Source organism: Saimiri boliviensis, chromosome 3 (assembly GCF_048565385.1).
Source record: "Saimiri boliviensis isolate mSaiBol1 chromosome 3, mSaiBol1.pri, whole genome shotgun sequence".
In the NCBI taxonomy this organism is placed as follows: domain Eukaryota; kingdom Metazoa; phylum Chordata; class Mammalia; order Primates; family Cebidae; genus Saimiri; species Saimiri boliviensis.
The window spans coordinates 125931064-125950611 of record NC_133451.1 but is presented as its reverse complement, the minus strand read 5'-3'; the positions used below and the strand labels follow the sequence as shown (position 1 = coordinate 125950611).

At 35.5% G+C, this 19548-nt stretch overlaps 1 protein-coding gene and 1 pseudogene across 9 annotated transcripts in view; both read right to left on the bottom strand.

Annotated features, from left to right (window-relative positions):
• The window catches only part of MARCHF1 (membrane associated ring-CH-type finger 1), a 906067-nt gene that overhangs the window by 294977 nt on the left and 591542 nt on the right, over positions 1–19548 (bottom strand). The gene's annotated exons all lie outside the window — the stretch shown is intronic.
• On the bottom strand, positions 1665–18625 carry LOC141584047 (coordinator of PRMT5 and differentiation stimulator pseudogene; annotated as a pseudogene).

Sequence of the window (19548 nt, the reverse complement as noted above, 5' to 3'; positions counted from 1 at the left end):
TTACAAGTAATGGATACTTACAGAAATAGAGATAATATAAATGCTAGAACTAGAAGAATAGGTGGAAGATCAAGTTAGGAGGCAGTAAGATCCCCAGATCCTTTTTATATTTTATAAGGCTAGACCCTGCAGAGGATCCTGGATAGAGAAGATTGGATATTTATTCCCTGAAGGGTAACACATAGGTTCTCCGAATTCAGGAACTAATGTTACAGTTAATCTTTTTTAAAAAATAAGACATCAGATACAAAAGATACAAGAGCAGTACAGTACAAATTAAGACAAAGAGAATACCTAGGATAATGGTGAAGGAATATTTCAATATTACTTTTGTGCAGAATATGTCTTGATATAATCGTGATATATCAGGATAAGAAGAGGATTGAAAATAGAGGTGGGAAGTCAATAAACAATATTTGAAGTCAATACATAATGACTAAGGCTGAAGATTCAGGAACTGAAAATGTAGCCATGTTATTTAGATATTAACATAAATAAATAAATCAGTAAAATGCTTTAAACAGGTGCCTATGATATAGCAGGCCTGCCAATTTTTAATAAAAGTATGCTAGAATTATAAACATTTTAAACTATTTATAAATTGGTGGATTCATTTCTTATTGCAATGATAACAAATTACCACCCCTTTCATGGCTTAAAATAACATACATGTATTATTTTACAATTATAAAGGTCAGAAGTCTGCAATCTGTATCTTTGGGCTAAAACTAAGGTATATGTAATCCCATATTTCTTTTGGGGGCTCATTTTTAAAAAATCTGTTTTCTTATCTTACCCATGCACATTCTTTGGGCTTTTCCTCCACCTTAAAGTGCCTCACTCCCACATCTGTTTTCATCCTTAAGATTTTTTCTCTCTATCTCTAATCTTTCTGGTTCTATTTTATGAGGACTCTTGTGATTAAGTTGGGCCCATTCAAATAACATAGGATTTAATATCCTAAATATAGGATATTAAATATCCTTAATTATAGCAACAAAGTCCCTTTTATCATGTAAGGTAACAAATTCACAGTTTCCAGTGATAGGATCTGGGTATCTTTTGGGAGTAATCATTTGGCCTAATGCAGGTCTCTCTGGCTCTCAAAGATTTATGTCAGCTCAGCGTGCAAAATAAATTTATTCCATACCAAGGTCCTTAAAAATTTCAAATCATTACTAGCATCAATTCAAGTCCAAAATCTTTTCTAATCTCATAAACTCAAAAATCTATAATTCTATCATCTAAATCAGCTAGGTTTAAAATTCTGAGCATGATCTATCCTGGTCCCAAATTCCTGTCCATCTGTGGACCTGTAAAACTAGAAAATAAGTTATGTGTTCCCAAAATACAATGTGGGACAATTATAGGCTGCTAGTTGTGGACATTTCTGTTTAAAAAGGGAGAAAATTGAAGGATAAAATAAGTTACCAGGTCAGGCACAGTGGCTCCTGCTTGTAATCCCAGCCCTAGGGGAGGCCAAGGCAGGTGGATCACAAGGTCAGGAGTTCAAGACCAGCCTAATCAACATAGAAACCTGGGAGGCAGGAGTTGCAGTGTGCTAAGATTGCACCATGCACTCCAGCCTGGGTGAAAGAATGAGATTCTGTCTCAAAAAAAAAAAAAAAAAAAAAAAAAAAGAAAGGAAAAGAGAAGAAAAGAAAAAGAAAAAAGGAAAAAAAAAAAATCAAAAGTGTCACCAGTTCCAAGCAATTTTGAAATCCAGCAGAGTAAACTACACTTATTTTTATTTTTATTTTATTTATTTATTTATTTATTTATTTATTTTGAGACGGAGTTTCGCTCTTGTTGCCCAGGCTGGAGTGCAATGGCGCAATCTCGGCTCACCGCAGCCTCCGCCTCCTGGGTTCAGGCAATTCTCCTGCCTCAGCCTCCTGAGTAGCTGGGATTACAGGCACAGGCCACCATGCCCAGCTATTTTTTTTTTGTATTTTTAGTAGAGACGGGGTTTCACCATGTTAACCAGGATGGTCTTGATCTCTTGACCTCGTGATCCACCTGCCTCGGCTTCCCAAAGTGCTGGGATTACAGGCTTGAGCCACCGTGCCCCGCCCACTTATTTTTAAAGCCTGAGAAAAATCCTCTGTGGCTCAAATCTCAGCCTTCTCTACCTTTCACTGTTCCCTCGGAATCATTCTTCCTTTTTCAGTGTTTGCAGATAAACAGAATTATCAACCTATTCCTTGCCTATAGAACTCTGGGAGTCTTAACAACCTTCTTTCATTTCCTCCACTGTGTTTCTCTTACTGTCCAAACTGGCAATGTTTCTGCTGTTGTAATAGTCTCAAAAACCTTGTGGGTCTTCTTGTACGTCATGGGAATTTGCATCATTAAACAAGAGGCCCCTACACAGGTAGTTCCAAGATAATTCCATCTTTATTTTTAGATTCTGCTGAAATGGAAGAAAGGCTCCATGAGTCACATGACTGATCACTTCAAAGAGCTCCCTGCATGAATGAATATTTTCAGCTCTTCTTCCTTCTTAGGTTCTAACAAAAAGTTGTCCAGCCATTCACTTTCCTAACAGTGAATCTTCTAATTTTAGTGTCATTTGCTATCTGGATAGATTGAGAATTTCCCAAATAATCAAGTCCTGGTCCCTTTTTTGCTTATCAGTTCTTCCTTCGACCTATCTTTTTACTTCACATTTTATTATACACAGAAAGAAGGAAACCAAAACACATCAACATCTTGTTGGAAATGTCCAAAGTTAAATATCAAAGTTAATTGCTTACAACTCCGGCTCTACATATAATGATAGAAATGAATATAGCTATTACGAGCATTGCCTCTATAAAGTACATTTGATTAAATTATGTCATTTAAAATTTGATTACATCCATTTCATAGTATTTTTAATGTGCTTAATTGCTTTTTTCTAGTTTTCAAGAACATATTATTCATTTCTGTCTGAGCCCTCATCAGCAGCATTCTTCATGTCCATATTTCTAACACAGTTTATTTATGATGATTTAAATATTCTCTGAGATAATACAACTTGTTCTACCATGCTTTTCACTTTTGAGTCCCCATTAGAAGAATTTTAACATCTATATCTACAAACATTCTATTCAAGTCCTAAAAGTTCTTCCAGCCTCTACCCAGTACCCAATTTAAAAACCATTTACAGATTTTTAGGTATTTGTGCGAACCAAAAATAAAATTCTAAGCCCCCAACCAACAGAATGGACCCTCATCTTGGTTAAGGGAATTCCAAAGAAACCTGAAAAACTAGTTCAGGCCATGACAGAAATGGAGGGTCCATTCATACCTCATTATACCCTCTCCCTTTTGGAGTTTAGACACAATTGACCAGCAGTAACATCAAGACAGAGAAACTAAGACTGTCAGAACAGATTTTTTGTGGCAATAAGACACCAACTTCAACGCGGCATTCTCTTTATTTTTTCTCTCTTTCTCTTTCTTTCTTTCCCTTCCTTCCTTCCTTCCTTTTCCTTCCTTCCTTCCTTCCTTTCTTTCTTTTTCTTTCTTTCTTCCTTTCTTTCTTTCTTTCTTTTTCTTTCTTTGTCTTTCTTTCTTTCTGTCTTTCTTTTTTTGTTAGATGGAGTTTCACTCTTGTCACCTACGCTATAGTGCAATGGCACCATCTTGGCTCACTGAAACCTCCGCCTCCCAGGGCCAAGTGATTCTCCTGCCCCAGCCTCCCAAGAAGATGGGATTACATGCACCCACCACCATGCCTGGCTATTTTTTTGTATTTTTAGTAGAGATGGGGTTTCACTATGTTGGCCAGGCTGGTCTTGAACTCCTGACCTCAGGTGATCCACCTGCTTCGGCCTCCCACAGTGCTAGAACTACACGGATGAACCACCTCCTGAAATATATTTATTTTACATATTTTGGAATGGCCTTGCAAACTTCTAATAACAACTAGCTCTTTCTCTGTTCAGGCCCTCCTAATCTCAAAGACATTTACTGAGAGTCAAGCACCTTTTAAAGATCTGAATAGGACATATTTGTCATCTACTATCTCTAAGGATAGCCACCTATGAAACTCCATCTACACAGACCTTGGTCTCCACAACCCCTTTTGCCAATAAGAAATTATTTGAATCCACCAATGACATATAACTCCTCAGTTTGAGTTGCCTTGCCTTTCCCAACTGAACTAATGTATGCTTCACATGTATTGACTGATGTCTTACGTCTCCCTAAAATGTATAAAACCATGTTGTAACCCACTCATCTTGGGCACATGTCCTCTGGACCTCCTGAGACTGTGCCTCTGGCCATGGTTACTCATGTTTGGCTCAGAATAAACCTCTTTATATATTTTGATTAGTTTCACTCTATTTATAGATATTTGTTACAACACCTCACTTCCAGGACATACAATTTCTATTTGTTTCTTGATGCTGCTGCAAAAAATTACTTAGTGGTTCAACATAACACAAGTCATCTCACAGTTAAAGAGATTTAGTCTGACAATCAAGATGTCAACAGAGTTGCTTCCTTCTAGAGACTCTGGGAGAGAATCTTCTCTTTATATCTTATGGCTTCCAAAGGCTGATAATATTATTTGGCTTGTGGCCACTTAAGTCTAATATCTGCTTTTATCATCACATCACTTTTTCTCACTGCCTTTTGACTATTATGTCTCCTTGTTATAAGAACCCCGTAACATCATTGAGCCCATCCAAATTATCTAATCCAAGACAATTTCCCTTATTTAAAGTCACCTGATTGTAGACTTGATCACATCTACAAATAGTTTTGCAACACTATTTAGGTTAGTGTTTTATTGAATAACTGATTAAAGACTAGTCAAGTTGACATATAAAACTAACCAGCACACTTAGAATAGTAGAGTGCTAATAAATAAAGTTGTACCCGTTTGCCAAACATGCATTTTAAGTTAATTTATGCCAAAAAGAATAAGTGAATAATTCAACTAAAATGTGAGTAAAAATTAAAAATAAGCATTGCCTCCATAAAGTACATTTGATTAAGATATATCATTTCAAATTTAATTATATTTATTTTATACTAATCTCAGTGTGTGGAAAGTTACCAAATAGTCTTTAATTATCACATATTCTAACAAAATGTTTTACTCTGGGTGACATAGCGAGATTTCATATCTACAACTTTTTTTTTTTTTAAATAGCTTGGTGTGGTGGTACTCCTATAGTCCCAGCTACTCAAGAAACTGAGGAGAAAGAATTGCTTTAGCCCAGGAGTTTGAGGCTGCAGTGTACTATGATTGCACCACCACACCCCAGCCTGGGAAACAGAGCAAGATCCTGTGTCTATAAAGTAATATAGACAGACAGATAGATGTGTGCGTGCGTGTGTGTGTGTGTGTGTGTGTATACACATATATTTGTACATATATTATAATTGCCTAAAAAGCTACTTAAAATTAGGTAAACATGAGGCTGTATTCTGCTCTGATTATCCATTGCTATTTGAATGTCTCAGTGACTCTGATACAAGTTAGTATGATTGATTTCAGAAAAAAGGATACAGAGAAGCTGATCTTTTTATGTCAAGCTGTGAAAAATGTCATGAGGAAATTTAGAATTAATACAATATATTTAAAAGGCTTTTGATAAGAAAACCCTATTAAACTTAAAACTAAGGACTTAGTTTCACATAAACAATAGCCAGTGTTATTGGAAAATTCCTGGGTAGGAGTTATTCCAGAATTCACAAGTATAGAAATTTTTCTTGATCTACTATAGTTATACCTAATTTATGTCAGATAAGAGTGTAGGAATACAGTTTGCTTCCTACGGCATGCAATTAATATGTAATAAATATGCCTTGGGTAAGATAAATAAGGTAATAATGCATATTTTTCTTATTAATACAAGAAAAATATGTTCAATCCATAGGCTTCAAAACCACGTGCTTTAAAAATAAGAGATATTTCTTGGATAATCTTGCTGTTAAAATCTTACTGTTGATTCATAAATTTAAACCCCATGCTTTAGAATACTTTTAAAAACAAATATCACCACATTAATGATTGTTTATAGTCTTCCAACAGATTCTCCCATAAGACTGCAAGGCATGCAATTACAAAGGAAGGCATTTTGATAATTTCCTTTCATAAAATAAGTTTGCTGGTTTCATTACAAGTCTAAATTTTTTTGAATTTAAATAGACACTGTCATTTCCGATTAAGAACAGGAGAAATTTAGTCTTATGTATATGAGCTTTGGATTCTTAAATATAATTCTAGCTAATATTGTTTAAAATATATAGATAGATTTCTATTTATTTAACTTACAGTTCCAGATGTTCATCAATAAATGACCTTCTCTCTTGTATTGTAGGACATTTCTTTTTGCTTATAAAATTTTAAGATGTGAAAGACCACAGTAAAAAAAAAAAATCAAACTATGTATCAAATATTTATTGTGCACCTACTATGTGCCAAATACTATAATAAACAATAGAGATGCAGGAAACAACATTTTAACTCTCTAGTTTTTCCAAAATATATTATTCATATCAAAATATCAATGGGCCAAAAACAAATGCACAATCATCACAATTTATTTTTGGCAAATAGAATACAGTCATACAATACTGCTACTTCTTAGGGACAAAAAGCAGCCTTGTCAATAGAGATTGGCAAAGACATTTATACAAGAGTAATCTGAGAACTAGGAGGAGAACCAGATGAAATTGTGTCAGAGGATTGCAAAGAGAAATATGTTTTCAAAAGTAGAGAGTAGTCAACAATTTCAACAGAAATGAGGTCACTGTCTGTCAACCAGAGTCTTTCGGGTCTGTTATCAGAGCAACGAGGAAGTTCAGGAAAGATTTCAATGGTGTAAGGAATGAAAATAGTCAGGTATAGATTACTTGTTCAAAAAACTTGGTGACAAAAGGAAAGGTGGAGAGGACAATGGGATCCAGGAAAGACAGAATTTGTTTGTAGCTATATTTTTTGGTATGGAGAAGAAATGAGCATTTTTGTAGTAGGAGACTTACTGTACAGAGAGAGAGAAAGAAACATACACAATGGTGTCAACAGTATAGGAATAAGATTCAGATTTGAAAGGACACTTTCTCAACAATGAAAAGATGAAAGTAGATGAAAATGAGTGTACACAAAGGTAATCGCCAACATTAGGTTGGATACTGTGGTTCATGCCTGTAATCCCAGAACTTTGGGAGGCCGAGGTTGGTGGAACACCTGAAGTCAGGAGATTGAGACCAACCTGGTTAAAATGGTGAAACCTTGTCTTTACTAATAATACAAAAAATTAGCTGGGGATGGTGGTAGGTGCCTGTAATCCCAGCTACTCATGAGGCTGAGGCAGGAGAATCGCTAGAACCCAGGAGGTGGAGGTTGCAGTGAGCTGAGACTGTGCCATTGCACTCCACCTTTAGCAACAAAAGCAAAACTGTCTCAAAAACAAAAAAAAAAGCAACATTAATTGAACACATACACAAGTGAGGGTGGATGAGTGGCACTGTTTTATGGAATTGCTATGTTGTCAAAGGTAGTATTACCCCACTTTACAGTAAGAAAACTAGGACACGTAGAGCTTAATAATTTGCAGAGGAGATCACACAAATAGTAAAAAACAGAGCCACAATCTGAACCCAAGGAATCTGATTTTAGATTCTAGATTTTTAATCACCATACTCCAATGAATCCAATTAATTCTCCAAGTGGAGGTGAGGCAAACTAAGGAATTTACTGAATACTTCTATTTCTTGCCTATAAGAAAAAAGAAAGACATTCATTAAGAATGGTGTAGACAGGTATGGAAGGAGTTTTACGATGATGGTGAAGAAAATTGTGGGATTATATATGTAGATTTGTGTGTTTGTATGCTTTTTCTCTCATAAAATGTCTTTCCTTTGAAATAAGAAGCTAGGAAAAAGTATGTGTAATTTTAGGAGATATTTCTTAGGATTCATATTCCTAAATTCCATATTTAGGTTGTAGTGTTTATTTCTTATCTATGAGACTTTCAAAATCAGTGTAGATTTTAATACTTTTAAAACCTCAGAACATAATAGTATTAAAGACTGGACAAGGCATTTCTTCCCCCTTAAGTAAGCAAATGGAGGTATCCTACATACAACTAATGCCAATTCAACCTACATATTTTCCTCCAAAAATAATTCACTGGTCCCTGCCTTTGAATATTGCATTAGATTGCTAGGAAAGCCATAACAAACCAGTGATGGGGTTGCTTAAACAACAGAAATGTAGTTTCTTAAAGTTCTGAAGGCTGCAAGCCTGAAACCAAGGGGTTGGCAAGTGAGGCCTCACTATCTCTCTCTCTTATTTATTTTATATTTTGTTTGAGATGAAGTCTCTCTCTGTTGCCTTGGCAGGCTGGAGTGCAATGGCACAATCTCGGCTCACTACAACCTTTGTCTCTCGGGTTCAAGCCATTCTCCCATCTCAGCCTCCTGAGTAGCTGAGATTACAGGCACCCACCATCATGCCCAGGTAATTTTTGTATTTTTGTAGACATGTGGTTTCACCATGGTGGCCAGGCTGGTCTTGGACTCCTCACCTCAGGTAGTACACCCTCCTCAGCCTCCCGAAGAGCTGGAATTACAGGCATGAGCCACTGCACCTGGCCAGGCCTCTGTCTTTTGCTTGCAGAAGGCTGCCTTCTTGTGTCCTCACAGGGTTCTCCTTTGATCTCTCTTGTCCATGTCCTAATTTCTTCCTATTATAAGGACACTAGTCATATCAGATTCAAGTCCATCCATTATGACCTCGTTTTACCTTAATTATTTTGCTAAAGGCCCTATTTCCAAATACACTCACATGCTGAAATACTGAGAAGTACAGTTTCAACATATGAATTTAGAGGATCATAATTCAGCTCATGACAAATATTTTTGTGTGTTTGTTTTCTGTTTATCTGTCTGGTCAATGCAAAAGTAGAATTATTTTTAGAGCAAGTTTTATACTGTCCTTAACATCTTTAGCATTCTTAAATTTAAATAAACTAATGTTTATTAATAAACTAGTGACATATGTTCATATACTAATATTCACTGTTTTTTACAAATAAGTAGAGAGTGAAGTTAAAACATAATTAGTACAATTAGTGTTTTGGGAATCAAGAAAAAAGTTAAATTAACCCTTCTGTACTGGGACTTTGTCAGAATGTGGCAGGTCAGCTTTCCATTAGCAGCCGGAGCAGTCAGTTTCAACTAGCCCCTCACTATAAATCTGATAAATACGCAAACATTAAAGAACTGAGGAAACTGGTGCCTGAGTATGAGAGCTGGAACATGGAATCAAACCCATTACAATCCTACTTGAGTTTTCTCAGACCCTGAAGCAAGTTTGTCCAACACTCGGCCTATGGGCTACGTGCAGCCCGGGACGGCTTTGAATGCAGCCCAACACAAACTGGTAAACAGTTTATGGGTTTTTTTTGTGTGTGTGATTTTTTAAAAATTATTTTTTAGCTCATCAGCTATCATTAGTATTAGTAGATTTTATGTATGGCTAAAGACAGTTCTGGTCCAGGGAAACCAAAAGATTGGACATCCCAGGTCTCATCCAACAATAAAATAATTCTTACACATACACCTCCTTCCAGGCCCCACTTAAGAAACTTTCTAATGCTCTAGAGAAAGCTTTCCAGACCCCAGACCCTAGTTAAATATTAGACAGAGATTAAATAAAACACTCCTGCTGGTAGGTACACTCCCACATATAGGCATGGAGCTTTAAATGTATATGTGCACCCGAGAAAAATTTCTAACTTTGAGTTGTTCTGGTGAGTTACCCCAACCCCCTCGCTGATTGCAGAAATAAACTCCTTTCCAAGTCAGTCTGCATCTCATTATTGGACCTCGAGAACAAGCAGCTGGACAGACTACGCTAGCATGGGAACAAGGACATCATCATCCTGGCTGGAGGAGATTTCGCTTTACTGTGAATGCCTGTAAAATTCTGTTTGTACTCATACCACACTGGTATCACACGCGTGGGTATTTCTGCTACTGCTGAGATTTTCTCTACTACTTTGTACATTTCATTTGTACACACTTTTCTCTAGATTGAGAGTATTGTGTGTGTGTGTGTGTGTGTGTGTGTGCACATCCTGTGGGTGAAAGAAAGAGCTAAACTGAACCTGAAGTATAGAATGTGAACCAAGTGAAATAGAGTCAAAGAAAAAGTACATCCAATGTTTGACCTGGGGCAAGAAACAGAATGACCCATTCAATAGGCTGCAATTGTTTAGCAGAGTAGATATGTAATAAATCTGATTTAAAATGGTTTACTTAAGATATACATTTCAGAAAACATGAGCATGATCTTCCCTTATATCTGAATCTGTGTATCTCATGTATGCAAATTCCACAGAAAGAAAACCCCTCATTAGAGTACATGTAGAAAACTTAGCCCTTGTTTTACCCTTTCTGCAGTTTAAATAAATAAACCTTTTGCCGTGAATACTACTCAGACTGGCAGATTTGGTTGATGCAAAAATAATTGCGGGTTTTGCCATTACTTTTCTTCTTCTTTTTTATTAATCTTTATTTACAAAGTACACAACTCCTCTTGTCACAGACACAAACACACTCACATTCCAAGGAGGAGCCCATTAAGAACAACAACAGACTGGAGGGAACAATGGGACCTTATTGAACACTGGTCTGTGTACCCCAGACTAGGGATCCCTGGAAACGTTTTCTCAGATACGACTTTTCACCTCCAAGGCAGAAAAAAAGATCTCGATCTGGAGGCCTGCCCACGCGCAAGGCAGAAATTTCCACACTCAATCTTCGGCATCATCAAACTGTCTTGTTTCAAAGGCCATCTTGGAATAATGTGTTGTTAGTGGAGGTGGATGGTACCAGCTGGGGTCATAGATCATGTCTCCTTGTGGGGCACAGCTGACTCAAGGTTTGAGATCTTGAGAAACGCTCTCTTGGATGTCATCAGCATCATATAGATTCCCTTGATCTCCTTTCAACTCCAAGTCCCAGTCCTCATTAAAAAGATTGCCAGGCTGTTCCTTGGGTGGACAGTTTGTTCCCTCTGACAGCTCCCAGGGATTCCGTTCTCCATCAGAGTCCTCCTCTTCCACAGTAAATCCTTTCTTTTCAGAATGGGTCCCCTTACCCCGGGCTGGACTGTCATTAGAGGCTCTGTGTTCTAACTGCTTGTCAATACTTGGCCTTCTCAGTCTCTCTCCTGACCAGGGTGGTCAGCTGCAGCAAAGCCAGCCTCCGGGCTGCGGGGCGCTTTATGTGCACTCAGCAGCGGCGGGCCCCCAGACAGCTTCGCAGCCCCCTGCTTCCGGGCCCCGGGCAGCCTGAAGGTCCATGCCTGGCTGCCCACAGCTTGGCGTCCTGGACATTGTGGGCCACGTGACATGCCATTACTTTCCACGGGAAAGCCCGCAATTACTTTTACACCAACCAGATACACACCAGTATCAATCTAAAATATTGCTACTTTTCCAATTTCCTCCCTTGCATTCTGAATATATATTTTAATAATATGAATAGAGGTAAATGAGTGAGAAGAAATTATGGAATCTGTAAAATAAGTTATAAGTAAACGTCTCATGCTATATGAGAGGTATTTAATCAATTACTGAATGTGGTTTCTATGTACAAATACATGACTCGTGCTATCCTGGTGGACAATTACTTAGAAAATTGTTCCTTTTTTATTAATTTTTAAACAAATGTTCATCGTCTCATTGAATTTTGTTTTCTAACACTGGCAGAGAAGGATGGTTAATATAGATGTCTTTCAAATGGTGACTAAATTAATCTCATTTCTCTATATTATTTATCAGACTAATAAGTCCAACCAACAGACATTATCATAGATACTTGCTCTTCTAGAACTAATATTATCAAGTGACCTGCCTTGCCAATTAATCCACAATGTGTAGTCCATCCAAATCCCACTTTGGTGAATATAATAAAAATAGAGAACTTTACACTCTATAAAGTTTTTGCCATTTTCAGATATTCATAGATTATAGATAAATTTTGTTCTTAGCTCTCATTATACACATACACATATACATTTCTATTATCCGGCAGGTTCAAAAGAGATGAGGCAAAAGAAACTTATTAAAGTTGCTTTATTACATGATACAGACATTCTTGTATTTCTGATGCATATGTATTTACTAACATCCCTTTTTTATTTTTAATATTTAGGCTCTGATTCTCTCTATATTGGCATGCTTGCTAAGATAAGTTATAATCTGGCCCCGAGATGCAAGGGGTTGGAGACAGATAAGTGTTCGGATCTTTGGAAAATTGAGTGCTTCTAACTATAGGAATATATTCTCTCATCGTGAATAGATCCCTTTTTATTGTCTTTTCTTCATCCCCTTACTTTTGCTACTCATACATGCATATTCTATTGTTAAAGCATGCATCGCTTCCATCATGCAATCTTTTAAAAATTTTCTATAGTGTCCATAGCATGTATCAGTCATATGCAAGTGTTCAGTAAACACTGTGAGGTGAGTGAAGAACTCTGGAGTCCTAAGCCCTTCTCATTTCCCTAAGGAGAAGGCCCCTCTGCTTTCTTCATTACAGTATTCATAAGTTTGAAGACAGCAAGTACATCTCTTCTTCAAAATCTTTGTTTGTTATGGTGGTCATTTTACATGCTGGCTAGATTCTATTAATTTATAGTTATGAATAGCTTTCAGAAAATGGATCAGTAAAGATAAAGACTCAAAATTGTTTATGCCAATTTATTTCTAAGTCCTGGACATTGCTCCAACCAGCCTTTATTAACTTGAGTCTTATCATACTTCTGATATTGCTAATAACATAATCCTTATTTCTAAAAGGAAAAACTGAGGCAAGGAGCGGTTGAATAATTTACCCACAGACACAGCTTGTAACTGGGTGAACAGGAGAAGAGAGGCTGGGTTGAATCTAGACAAAGATCCTGAATCTAGAAATTTTGCTTTTAACCAATATTCTATAGTTAAAACTTTCTCACAGAGGTTCATATTCCCTCCCTTAGTGAACAGCTCTGCCGAACCAAATGAAGAATGCAAGTCAAAGAATTCCATTTACTCTGCAAATGGAGCTTTAAGAAAAGTTCCCTGACAACCTAATTATATAGCTGTCACATAGCAAATTCATAATGAAATTATTTTTTAAATTATCTACTAAGTGACAACTTCTATTTTTGATTAGCAGGGATACAGAAAAAAGTATATCCAATGGACCCTGTCTAGAGCCACTTGAGATATCTTTGGGGAGACCTTACAGATAAAAATGAAACCAAAGGCAAGCATGCAGTAGGTAGGAAATAAGGAAGTGATAAGATATTCAGCACACATGACAAGTTCTGGATGGTTTGAAAAAAGGGACATCACCGTGGGCTGCAGTGCCGGAAAGATTGAGTTTCTGGTGTTAAAGAATTTGAACTAAATTTTACAGAGGCTCCAAAGTATAGACCACTGGGAAGGCCATAAAATTCTTTCCAATCAACATCAGCTACAGGAGTAAACACATGGTTAAGAAAGAACGTAGTATACTTTAAGATAAAAAAGTTGTGAGTAGGACTAGAGGACAGGGTGGATTTAACATAGGAGAGAGATTTGAGGTGAGACGGATCAGCTAGTTTGATACTGCATGAAACCTGGAGAGGAGATAAATGCTTTATAATTTGAGATGCAGAAAATAGAAATCAGTGTTTTAAGAAGTGACTCAATGAAAGTTTTGTTCGTGATACACAGAAACCTTTAGAAACTCAAGGCAGGGAAAGCAAATAGAAGGCTAGCAATCATTCAGTAATAAATGAATGAAAATCTGGCTTATAATGGTGATGATGGATAAGAAAAGTAGTGAATAAATGGCTCAGGGGATACAGGGGAAGAGAGAGAAAAAATAAAAGTTTAAAATAATAATTATTATAAAAACAACAATAATAGTGAGGTTGGATCCTTACGAAAAAGAAAAGTAATAATTTTATTACTGAAAATAGCAGGGGTTCCACCTTGAGGTGGGAAAATGACTTCAGTATGTAACTTGAGTTGACATTAACATATACAATAGCAATGTTTCCAAAATGTCTAGAGCTTTCACACTGGTCCATTTGTGAGGAGATAAATTAGGAAATTTGAACTTGGTGAAATAGTAAGTAATGAAGATCTCAGTATAAATCATTATAATGATTGAGCTCTCTAAGAAGGAAAATATGCCCATCAGTAGAAAGAAAGGTTCTTCAGGAACAGCATATGTATAGTCAGAAACAGGAAATACAGAAAGTAACATTTTATATTATAGGAAAGTGGTATGAACAGCATTAAACATCTTATCTTTGGTATTTAAAAAACTGAATGTGGTCATCACAGAATTAAATGAAACATGATGTGAGAAATTCAGAATAACAATTACAGCGTGCAGGTAAAGAAAATAGCACTCTAACTGATATGATAGAGTAGGCCAGATGTGATACAAACAGATTTTCTTCAAAGAGAAGGAACACTAAGTTCAAGGATTTTGGGTGGATTAGTGACAAAGAGTGATGATCCATCCTTAATTTCAACTATAGTGGAAAGTTAAACAAAGAACAATAGAGTCAAAAGGTGTTACTGAAAATTTGGAGAAGATTGAGAAATGAACTAAGGCATCAATATAAATAATGAAATCATCAGAAAGATTTCTGAGAGAAGAGGAAAACAGAAGAATGAGAATTGGGTCTAAATTGTCCAAGGAAATGAAAAGGAATCATGGGATGTAGTTACAGGTGGGTAGTGGGTAACACAGCTTTCGCTACATGTCCCTGACATGCTTTTACATGTCAGTAAAGTACAGAACTATACATTGTAAACTCTACTTTACAAAAATCTTAAAAAGTTAATAAGATTTAGACAACCAAAAGTATTCGATTGAATATGGTGAGAATGAAAATCTAAGCCACATACAATTCTATACTTGGTGTTGCAAATAAGGCTAACTGGGAAAGGATTTGGCATATAATCTCATTTTTAACTATGTCACTCTTAAAGCTACGTAATTAAAACTCAACTAAGAAAAAAATCTGTAAATGGATTTCTGTCCTGGGAAACTTATATCCACATGATTATTTTTAGTACAAGTTATCTTAATATACTCTCTTCCTCTCTCTCTCTCTCTCTTTTTCCTTCCTCTCTCTCTCTCTCTCTCTCTCTCTCTCTCTCTCTCATATTGAACCAGATATACTGAAAAGCTAACAATAGTGGATTGAATATGTAAATAAAATGTCTTTATTTCTGGTAAACTTTGCTTATTCTTGCATATAAGTCTAAAAACACAAGATTTTCATATACATTTTAGTAGGTATATAAATTAAAATATTTTGCCTTTTCGAATAATAACGGGCAACTTCATCCCTGAAAATTATAATCACCTTTCAAGGGGAACCTTGAATTCACTTGTATCCTTGCTTATTTCCATAGGTACTCTACTGTTTTCTTAGACATTCTGAATTAATCATCCAGCCCCTCAAAGACTTATTTATAATTCACAGTGCATTGATTTTATCTGCTCATTTCTTGCCACAAATCTCTCAAAAGGAAAGTTACATCACGTATACTTTCTTCTATTATTTCCTATGAAAAATGCTGCATCTAATGCTACATCACAGATATTTTTTCCCCTTGGTTGTCACTTACAACTTACCTCATTCAAGTCAAAACTACAAAAAAAAAATTCAGCCAATTTTTCTTAACAGAAAACCATGGGTTACTAAACTGGCTTTGTAACAACTAATCATGACACACTTGTGAGAAAAAAATCAGCATTATTTGAGCTACATGTATAAACACTTCTACTCTTGAAGGTAACAGAATCAACCTAATGCCACTACATCTATGTCAGTAAAGTACAGAACCATACATTGCAGATTCTACTTTATAGAAATCTTAAAAAAGTTAATAATGTTTAGACAAAAAGTTTCATAGTTTTCATAATTTTGCTATTTCTTTTCCCTATTAAATTATTCTTTCCTATCTCATTTTATGCTTCACCATCACATATAAATTAATTTATAGCTCATGGATGAACAAGATATGATTATCACAATCTACTATTGATTTTCAAGAAACATAATAGATAAAGCAAAAAATAAAATGAGTTTTAAAAGCAAGCCCAAAGTTTAATCTATTATTTAGGAGCTTCTGAAAATAGGATAATAATAACCTATCCACTGCATGGATTGCAGAAGCTACACATTCTTCCCCTCTCTATATGTTTGCAGCCCATTTTCAGCTCCTCCCAATCAGTAAGTGAGTCTGTTTCTCTATCCCTTGAATCTGGACATGGCCATGTGACTTTCCATGACCAGTGAGACATTAGCAATTGCTGTGCAAGTAGAGACTTATAAAATATCTTCACATAGTGGGCCAGTGCTCATGTGGAACCCTGAGAACATCCCAAGGTACCATCCTGGATAATTACAGACTTGTGGCCTAGTTACTCAGCATATAGTCTGTCAACTGCCAGGCACATGAGAGAGGCCATCCTGGATCATCCAGCCAACATCTGACCCACCAGCTGCTTACAGAAATTGAAGAGCTAACACAGACCAGAAGAACTCCATAGGTAGAACATAAATAGTAGAATAAATAAGCAGTTATTTTAAGTTACTGAATTCTGGAATGGTTTGTTTTGCAACCAAAGTCAATTCATATCAACTAATCTTTGAAGCCTTAGGCTATGAATTAAAAAAATATAAATTTAATTAAATTTAAATTGATAGTAAAGTATTAAAGTAAACTAAATATGGCATGAGAAGGACTTCATACTTCTATATTTGAGTCCCTGTGAATGAACTGCAACCTAACTTAATAGGTAGAGAAGATTAAAAACCTTATTTAGGAGTATACACCTGTAGCAATAGCTGAGTCTTGTCCAATCCCATATTTCAACAGTTCATACACTCCTGAATGTTCAAACGGTGTTCAAATGAGGCAAAAACCAACCTGTAATCGGTGCAGTTATTCTGTACCTCACTTCCAATTTCAGCATGTCATTTTCCTTTTTTTGTCTATAAATCTTCCACCACGTGGCTGTGCTGGAGTCTCTGAATCTGCTATGATTCTATGGGCTGTCCAATTTGTGAATTGTTCATTGCTCAATTAAACTCACTTAACATTAATTCAGGTAAAGTTTTTCTTTTAACAACAGAAATAACTCTGGTCGAGAATTAGGAACCTCAATATCCCCAGCCTCCCTCACCTATACAGATCTTACTTGGCAGTGATCTAATATTGTTATGCTAATTCCTATTTGAATTACTATCCCCGAGTCCACCCAGCATCTCTGTCTTGTGATGGGTGTGTCAGTTTGCTAGTCTCCTATCCATCCTTCCTTCTCTCCCTTCCTAATCAGCCTAAGTATAATAATTTCAGAGCCAACCACGGGTTTCTAGTAAAGTTCAAGTTTTATAACAAACATTGACTATAACTCTTTTTCACAAGGAAGTGAAAGTGCTATAACTCAGCACTTTCCGATTCTGCAAACAGAAACCTGATTCGATCTTCTAACATCACGTACTGGGGCTCTCTCCCAAACCTGAACACCTATGCAGAAAAATTTTCAGCTTCCTGTCTAGTTATGGTTATAATTCTCAATATAGAACAATGCTATCCTAAAATATGCCTCATTGGCATAGGATTATTCTGAGTTGAAAGCAATTGAGAAATGGCAGACATAGGAAAGGCTCATCCATCTAAAGAATAGCAGAGTACAAATTTCCCTTCATGAAGGTGTCCCCCTCTCTCAGTCCTGAAAGGAAAACCTTTATCACCAGAGAAGAAGCAAGCACCAAGATGAATCTACACAAACAAAACCTTACAAAAATAACCATTATCTTCTATTAATTTACAGTATCTATTTATCTTCCCATAATTTACAGCCTTTAAAATCCCCAACCCCTTTCCTTTGTCTAGTGAGGTCTCCACAACTTCTCATGCTTTGTTAAAAGGGCATATAACTCTTCCAGGTCTAATTTCTTCTTCAGGTCTTTACTCCAGGTCTTCACTTCTTTTCAATGAATGATTCCTTGTACATGCAAAAATTAACATCAAATAAAATTTGTATGCTTTTTCTCTTATTAACCTTTCTTTTGTCAGTTTAATTCACAGATCCCAGTCACAGAAGCTAAGAGAATCGAGGAAGTAATTTTTCTTCCCCTACATCTACCGCAGGACATCTTTTGAGATAGACCTAGAAAATTTTGAATTCATGGGAGCTAGACTGAAACTAATTTATAGCTTGCAACAAAATGAAGGGCAGATTTCATATTTTCTTGTCCTTTTCACTAATCATGACTGATGGCAGCTTCTACTCTCCACAATCAATGACTGTGTAACCGTTTATCTTCCTTTGAACCATAAAAATTAACCTATGCCTCCCATCTTGCTTACTCCCTATAGACAACTAACATTTTTTATTTTTCCCCCTTTTCTATCTTAGCAATAAATAATAAAACAATACTCTGCTAGACCTTTTCAATAGTTGTAATTATCTCAATCTTAAAATTGATTTAGCTAATAAATATAGATGACTAAAAGTATCCTTTTGTGTTTTATAAAAACTGAAACTTAAAAATCTAAAATTCTTATATTTTGAGAACGAATGTCTGCATTTTATAAGTAAATTAAAAATATATGCATTCTAAAAGCTGACTTCTTAACCTTTTTAAGTAAAAAAAAAAAAAACAATATAATCAAATATGTTTTGAAACACTCCTAAAAAATAAGGAAATAGCTCTCGTAAAGAAGAGAGAAAGACATTTCCAGTGAAATATAATTATAACTTAAAAGTGAAGTATTGCTACCAGGAGTCTTGAAAAAGCAATCTAAAAATACTATAAAGCTATCATTTACAAGTTTGAATCCTAATTACAAACATGGGAATTATATCTCATTGTAATTTGTTGACAGTATCAAGCTGGAGATTAAACAAAGGTCAATGTGTATAAATAAGAGAAAAGAAAGATAGGAAGCAACTTTCATGTAATTCAATATGGTTGCTAATCCAATTTAAATTCCAAACATGCATATCTATGAGATTTGACCAATTAATTTACTAAAGGTGTCTATTTTAATATTTAAAAGTGATTACCTTGAAAGTTATTTATATTTACTTTATTAAATATTAAATGTTTTAGATAGAATAGTAGAGAGAATATGACTTGACAAATCTTAATATTATGCTTCACATTTTTAAGAATAAACTTATAGCTATTGTTGAAAATATATAGTTCTCTCAATACCATTTCTCTTTCTCTCCTCTTTTATCACTCCAGAGAAAGCAAGATGTTGATGATGTAAAATTTTTAATGTTCTTAATTTTTAAATTTTGAACTAACTTTAGGCTTACAGAAAGTTTCAAAAATTAATACAGGCAGTTGCCTTCTATATTTAAGGAAAATGTCTAACATAATTGATTATATAATTATCAAAAAATTGTTAAAATTTAAAAGTATTACTATGTTATTTTAAAAATCGGTATGTTGTATTCTTTATATACTTTTCAATACCACATAAACCATAATATTATTTGACAACACTTTTATTG